We start from the raw sequence: 7,217 nt of genomic DNA, 5'->3' as shown, positions 1-7,217 counted from the left end.
GATATAAAGGCTTCAAAGTATGATCCAATTTCAAATGAAAAAGACTTAAAATAGTCATTGAAAAAAATTGCAAATGTGAGCAATCGAACAAACAATATAAGTTGTTTCCACTATACACAGAATTTTACAGAAATAAGATGAATAGCAATTTTGGGAACAATAAGGTTTCCTTGTTACAAATAGGCAACCAAAGATATATGCCTGTCTTAAGATTGCATCATTAACTACTTAAATTTCCAGGATACTACATGCTTCAGCAGCACGTCTACCCAAATTACAATACAGAGATTTACATAGCTCTTGTACAAGGATGATATGAAAATTTGTGATGTATTACATATTTTTCATTCTTGAAATGCAAGAAATGAAAAACAGTTATTAAAAAGTTGATTACAAATACACAAGTGTAAGAATACATGTTATTCATAGAAATAAAAGTTAGTTTGACATCATTCAATCTTCACCTTTTTAGAAAGGCCTTTACATAGCATAACCTTTATAAAACTTTTGAAATAAGATAACATTGTCATTTTATCGTAAAGAAATAAAATTCTATAAGGACCTAGGAATTAAAGAAATCTTAAACTGTTTCTATATGGAATGTAATCTGAAAGGACACATTTAGTAATGAACCTATATATTATAAAACAATGTCTAATTCAAAGTATTATATCTATGAGAGAATGAAATAGGTTATGGACATTTTACAAACAGAATACTAAATATTTTAAAATATACTTTTTTCAGACAAGCATCAGAAATATCTTTAGTTTTTGTACTACTCATTTAAACAGATAAGTTAAAATTATTTCTGATTAAAAAATCACAAACTCTATAGAAATTATTATAGGTGTATACAAACAACTCGAATATATTTTGACATCAAAACTCAGGAAATTCACTTTGAAGAATACCACGGAATCCATGAATTTTTAAAGTAAGATCTTGCTGTTGCTTTGTATTGTGAAAATATTTTGTATGCACACATAGGATGGACTGGCAATTTTGAAATTTAAGAAACTTAACAGAACCATTAGGACTTAGGAGAAAAATTTGTACTTATCCTTTTGGCAATATCAAATGCAGTTTCTTCAAAGTAGTGCTTCAGACCTGGTTTGATATAATGGTTCACCAGAAGGAGATCCAGCATATCTTTGCTATATATATTCCAGCAAGATGCAAGGGGGTCTAGAGGCCTTTAGTTTCGGCATTGGTATCTGTATCATGATGCAATAAAGAAGCCACTCTGGTATTATTCCATGTATAAGTACTGTGCAGGGGTGTCCAGCCATTCAGTTATTACATGAATATCTGCCTTGAGCCACCTACTCATGGACAATGTTTAAGTGTCCACTGTAGGCTTCTTGATGAAGAGGGGTATACTCGTCATCATCCCTGGTATTCACATGAGTGGCCTTTTCGGAAAGTCGTCTCTGCACTGTAGTAAGGCGATTATTTTCAGCAGAACAAAGAAGAAATTTGCTTGGATCCTATTCCATTTTTTTATTGCAATTGATACCATTTCTCACTTTTTCATCTTGTTCCTCAACTTCATCAGAATTGCCTAACCAGAGACTTTGAGTGCCAGTGAGAATGAGCTGTCCATTTATTTCCCCAATAGTTCACATTGGATGAAATGGTCAGAAAAATCCGGTGAATTTTCTGCATCTGTTTTTTCACTATTATTTATTTTCTCTTTTTTCATTTTTATTTTCTAAATTATTCTAACTGGAGAGTAGGGAATTGGTAGAGAGCAGAGGAAAGATTTTCCTCCGTATTCAAAGGTAAAGACTGAAAATGAGCACCAGTGGTGTCTTCATGTGCAGCTTATTCTAGGAATGAAAAAATAGGAAATAATGCCTTCTATGTAAATGAATTGGGAATGGCAGAGCAGAAAGTGAAATGATGCAACCAAAAATATAAAAGCAAAATAAATTAGGATAATTAAGGAGCAATCATATTACCTATGAGAACCATGAAATGGAGAGAACAAGATAGAGACAGATGTGCAATGACCTAGCTAGCCACAAAATCCATTCCTCTGATCAAATTATAGAGCAAATAATTTTATTTTTTAAAATAGATAGAAATAGAATTTAAGGTCAGATGTCTCCATTGTTTTTAATTATATTTTTATTATCTTAAATACTTGTAGAAGAGAATTTACATTCAACAAACCAATTATTTTAAGTATAATGGATCTTTATATAACTTTTCCACACCCTTCCAAACCTCACCCCACTTGAATTTTTTGAGTTTCATACTATCTGCATTGAATATTATACCTTCACTCTCTTCCTCCATAACTCTCTTTATTCCTTCCTTTTGACTTACCCTCACATCTTCCAAGTGATAGTTTCCTGGAATTCATTTTTTTGGAATAAAGTTCAATTTCATAAGAAATTACACCTTTGAAATACTCCTCTGTAAATAGCATTCTTTGGTTAATATTTTTGTGTAAACTTGTATAAATTTCTAGCTTCCAAATATGAGACAGAACATGGGTCCTTTGTGTGTCTGGCTCTGACTTACTTCACTTAATATATTTTTAGTTCTATCTATTTCGTTGCAAATAATGTAACAGTCTTCAAAATGGATGGGTGCAATCCAATTGTGTATATGTGCCACACATTCTCCAACCATCACTCCGCCAAAGGGTATGTGGGCTGTTTCCGTAACTTGGCTACGGTGAATAGTGCAGCAGTGAACATGGTTGTGAAAGTGATTTTGCTGTAACCTTATGGATGATTTCATCACTACCTTTATGGGAGCAATCCTCTATCCAGTTTTCCAGAATAAAAACATCCCTCCTTTCATCATCATCACAATGTATTTCAAGTCCTCAAAACACACTTTTCCCTACAAGTCTCAATAAGCTAAAACCACACTGTGCCCATATTCTTTCAATATATTTTTTTCATAATTATACATATAATTTAGTGAAAACCTTCTATATAATTTCCTAATGTGGTAATGAGGGACATGAAAGAGTAAAAGTAAGAAATACGCAATTTAATTAGCTATTATCATATTTAAAATCATTTTCAGCGCTAATTCATAGTCTCACATAATATTATTTTAATCTTTATTTGATTACTTCATCTAACCCAAAAATTATAAGAGGTGAGTTTAAAAAAAAGGCAAAAAGTGTGGTTTGATTTTCACACTCATTTGTGAGGTTGCATAACATGGGCAGATAGATGGATTGGAATTAATAGCTCGTATCCATTTTGTTAACGTAGAGATTGTTTTCCCAAACTGATTCTCGCAATTCGTATTCTATTCAACAACAAGAAACTTGTGATAATTTCCTTTGTTTTGCTCCTTATTAACTTTTGTTTCCATTTTATTTTATAATGGATGATTTCATAAATCTACTGTAGATACAAAAATATGTTAAAATATTTCTATCTGTATGCATTGATATATACATACACACATATATTACACAGGTTATAATGATAATGTAAACTTCAGTAACTGTACAATTTACTAAATTATTAAAACTATCAACGCCTCATGCCTGTCATCCTGGTTAGTCGGGAGGCTGAGATCTGACCATCATGGTTTGAATCCATCCTGGGCAAGAATGACCAGGAGCCTCGTATCACCAAACAACCAATAGAAAATCAGAATTGGAACTGTGGCTCAAAGTAGTAGAGTGGTAGCCTTGAGAGAAAAAAATCTCAGGGACTTCATCCAGGCTCTTAGTTCAAGAAGTACAATCTACCCAAATAAAATCTATTTAATTTACACCTGTGTAAGTAAATATTTCCATCACCCAAATGCACAACAATGTTCATTTGCAAGGTAACTCTGTTTTGCCTGACGTACCATAAAACATTTTCACTTAAGTTGAAAGCATTGCACCATGGGTTCATTCTATCTCTCTCATGCATTTTTCCACTCAAATACTCAAATCTTACAATTATTCGAATTATTTAAAATCATAGCTTTTTACTTTAATACCCAAATATTAGAGTTTGAATTGAGTGTCTTGTGTACCCTAAATGGGTGTTCTTACGACGTTGTGATGTCTCCAGGCATAAATTATCCTGATTATTTTTCAGATACTTGTGCATGACCTTGGGCTCAGTCCATGTTATGTTATTCTTCCCGGAATTTAGAATAACAGGTGCATGGCATTGTGTACAGATCTTTGTCCAGCCTGGGCTTTAACTTCTATCCTCACAAGAGTAGACTCTCATGTAGTCAGGATTTTCATAAGCTTGTCATAGCTGATGTTTTTTTTAGGTCTTTCCATTTCCTGTAGATTCTTGAGTACTGAATTAATTTGTTTTCTTGGGTTGTTTTGTTTCATTTGAATGTACGTGTTGAGCTGTTCCTCACTTTTCCTTTTGTTTCTTTCAATCAAGTTCTTACATAAAGTGCTGAGAAACCAATTCTTCTTTTTCACGATAGTCAAGGTGAACATGATTTATTCCAAAGAAATTTCAGTAATATTTAAACACCTTCATATCTATGGATGGTATAAAAATGATAAGTGCTGCGAAGGGTCTTTTTATTTTCACAGCAATCTTTGTCATACACAGACAGATCATGAAATATATGAAGATAATAATACTACAGATGCAAGCAAAGAGAAGAAAAAACTATTATTAATTGTTTGAAAGAGGCTTCTCTTCTAGTGAAAGGAATACGTTGCTTGATTCAGGATTTCACAAAATTATATTGCTAGGAGGAAGCTAAACAATCATCTAATTCTACAGAATTGAGGTAGAAGAATCAAACTCCTGAGTAGTTTATATTTCGGTCAAATAAAAACATGCTTCCAAAAAGAAAGTTGACTTTAGAGAAACATGATGAGTTGTATGTAAATAGGTGCTTAGCTGATTTTGTTAATTTGTAAACTAATACAGGGAAATAGAGTACAGCAAGGTAAAAAAAGAAGTTCACATTGCAATGCTTATGTGTGTGTGTGTGTACACATGCACGTGTTCACATGCCTAAGTCATATATATGTCTAGTTGCTTTAAGAAATACTCTTACTGGTTGGCACCAGGGGCTCCCATCTGAACTCTTAAATAGTGAGGAGGCTTGAGAACAAAACCCATGGACTTCCTTCTCAATCTATAGCTGGGTGCATTGGATCATTTCCACCATTCTGCAGTATCTACAGGTTAAGATTGGAAGTACTACAGAATTCAAGCCTGCCAAGGTAGGAAGCTAGACAAGTTGGTGTGCAACTCTTATGCCATTGATAATGGGAAGGCTAAAACGACAGATCAGTTGCATTTTCGTGTGGAAAGGGATCCCCTATCCTAAAATTAACCACTGATATGACATCAGTCTAACAAAAACAATACCTCAATTGAACACAATTTCCCACAACCAAAATAAGTATATACTTTAACATCCAGAAACTTAGTACATTCTCCTCTTTGCTCTAATATCAGCTTCATCTAATTATCATATGATGTGACAGAATAGTTTCTTCATTAAACTTATTATATATTTAAAAAGACCTAGAAAATTCTTTCTCACTTATTAAGTGCAAACGAATGGCAAATTGCCTCATTTCTTATATATTTGACTACCTCTATAAATTCATCTTATGATTATTATTAATAGTAATATATTCTGATTTATTACTTTACTTTTTAAGAGTTTTTAAATTTTTGGCTTCTCTGCTAAAATTGAAGTATTTAAATAGTATCATCAAATTATATTACTTGGGTACTTAGGGCAGTTTTTTAAAAAGTTATTAACCAATGGTTTCTAGTAATTCTGTTTTTATTGGGAGGGTGCTTCTGGTTGTTGAACCTGAACTCTGGGTCTGGGCGCTGTTCCTCAAGGCTAGTTCAAGACTAGCACTGGACCACTTGACCAACAGCACCACTTCTGGCTTTTTTTTTCTGTTTATGTGATGCTGAAGAATCGAACCCAGGGCCTCAAGCATGCAAGGCAAGTGCTCTACCACTGAGCCACCTTCCTAGCTCTCTACGAATTCTTAATTCGGATATTATTTAGTTTATTTTTAATTTCAATATAATTTAATTGTAAAGGTAATTTACAAAGGGGATACAGTTACATAAATAAGGTAATGAGTACATTTATTATGGAAGGAAAATTGTTATCTCTTCCATTGATTTTTTTGCACCCTCAAAAAAAAACTACTGATGCTTTTCCTGTCGCTATTGACCAATGCGTACTTTTCTTTCTTTGTTCATGAATTTTTATTATGAAATTGATATATATAGGGCTTACAGTTACTTAAGCCAACTAAAGAGCACACTTCATTTTATTTTCTAAATTTCAAATTTTGAACTTAATTATTTTCTTTCGTTTCTTTAAGGTAATTCTTTTTTCAGAGTTGTTGGATTAGTTAATTTAATTTTGCATAATTTTAACACATGTAAATTATTCAGACATATATTTTGCTTTCACAATAGTTAACATGTGAATATGTAAAAATTATTTTCTTAAATTTTATATGGTTGGTGAATTTAAATAAATTTATTTTCTTATAGTTTTAAGCATATTTGTCCAGGTAACAAATATTGCATTTTCAAGAAGCACATACTTTCTTAAAAAAGGCTTCATTTCATGGTCACTTTTTGGAAATATTTGTACTTGAATTAAAACAAAAACTGTTTGAGCTGGGCATAGTGATTTGTGGTTTCCATTTTCTAACTATGGTGGTAAATGTAATTGGGTTTGTAATTCGGGAGAAACTGAGAAACTATGAGACTTTATCATAAAATTTCCAGAGTGAAATGATTAGAGATATAGCCATCCCTAACAAGATACAGAGCACCTGGTTATCATATTCTAAATCTTGAGTTAAAGCACCAGTCACATCAATCTTTTGTCAAAATAAAATGATACATGTTTCAAAATATTTATTATTTAAAAATTGTTTGCAAATTTCTCATGTTTTTTATTTCTTATTTTTCAATTTACTTAATCTATAATATTGTGACTATTTTATTTCAACTAAATTTTTAAATAGTATGAGCAATATTATGATTTCATATATTAAAATACTTTTACTGTTTGTGATAATTTCCTCTGTTTCATATGATAATAACAATATTCCAAATGTATGTATGTGGTTTGTGTATGTGTGTTTATGTGAGTTTCTTGTGTGTGTGCTTTGTGTGTACTTTGTAATGCTTGGGAGATCACACAATTGCTTCACATATGTTAGGCCAATGTTTTACCACTGAACTATACTGTCTAGTTATTATACAAAT

At 32.0% G+C, this 7,217-nt stretch overlaps 1 pseudogene; it reads left to right on the top strand.

The window, feature by feature from the left end:
- Nucleotides 1-248: 248 nt before the first annotated feature.
- LOC138841262 (U6 spliceosomal RNA) lies at nt 249-345 on the top strand (annotated as a pseudogene).
- The last annotated feature ends 6,872 nt before the right edge of the window (nt 346-7,217 follow it).

This window comes from Dipodomys merriami, unplaced genomic scaffold, assembly GCF_024711535.1.
Source record: "Dipodomys merriami isolate MVZ:Mamm:240054 unplaced genomic scaffold, mDipMer1.0.p SCAF_310, whole genome shotgun sequence".
Lineage (NCBI taxonomy): Eukaryota > Metazoa > Chordata > Mammalia > Rodentia > Heteromyidae > Dipodomys > Dipodomys merriami.
Note: the sequence above shows the minus strand (reverse complement) of the source record. Positions and strands in the feature narration are given on the sequence as shown.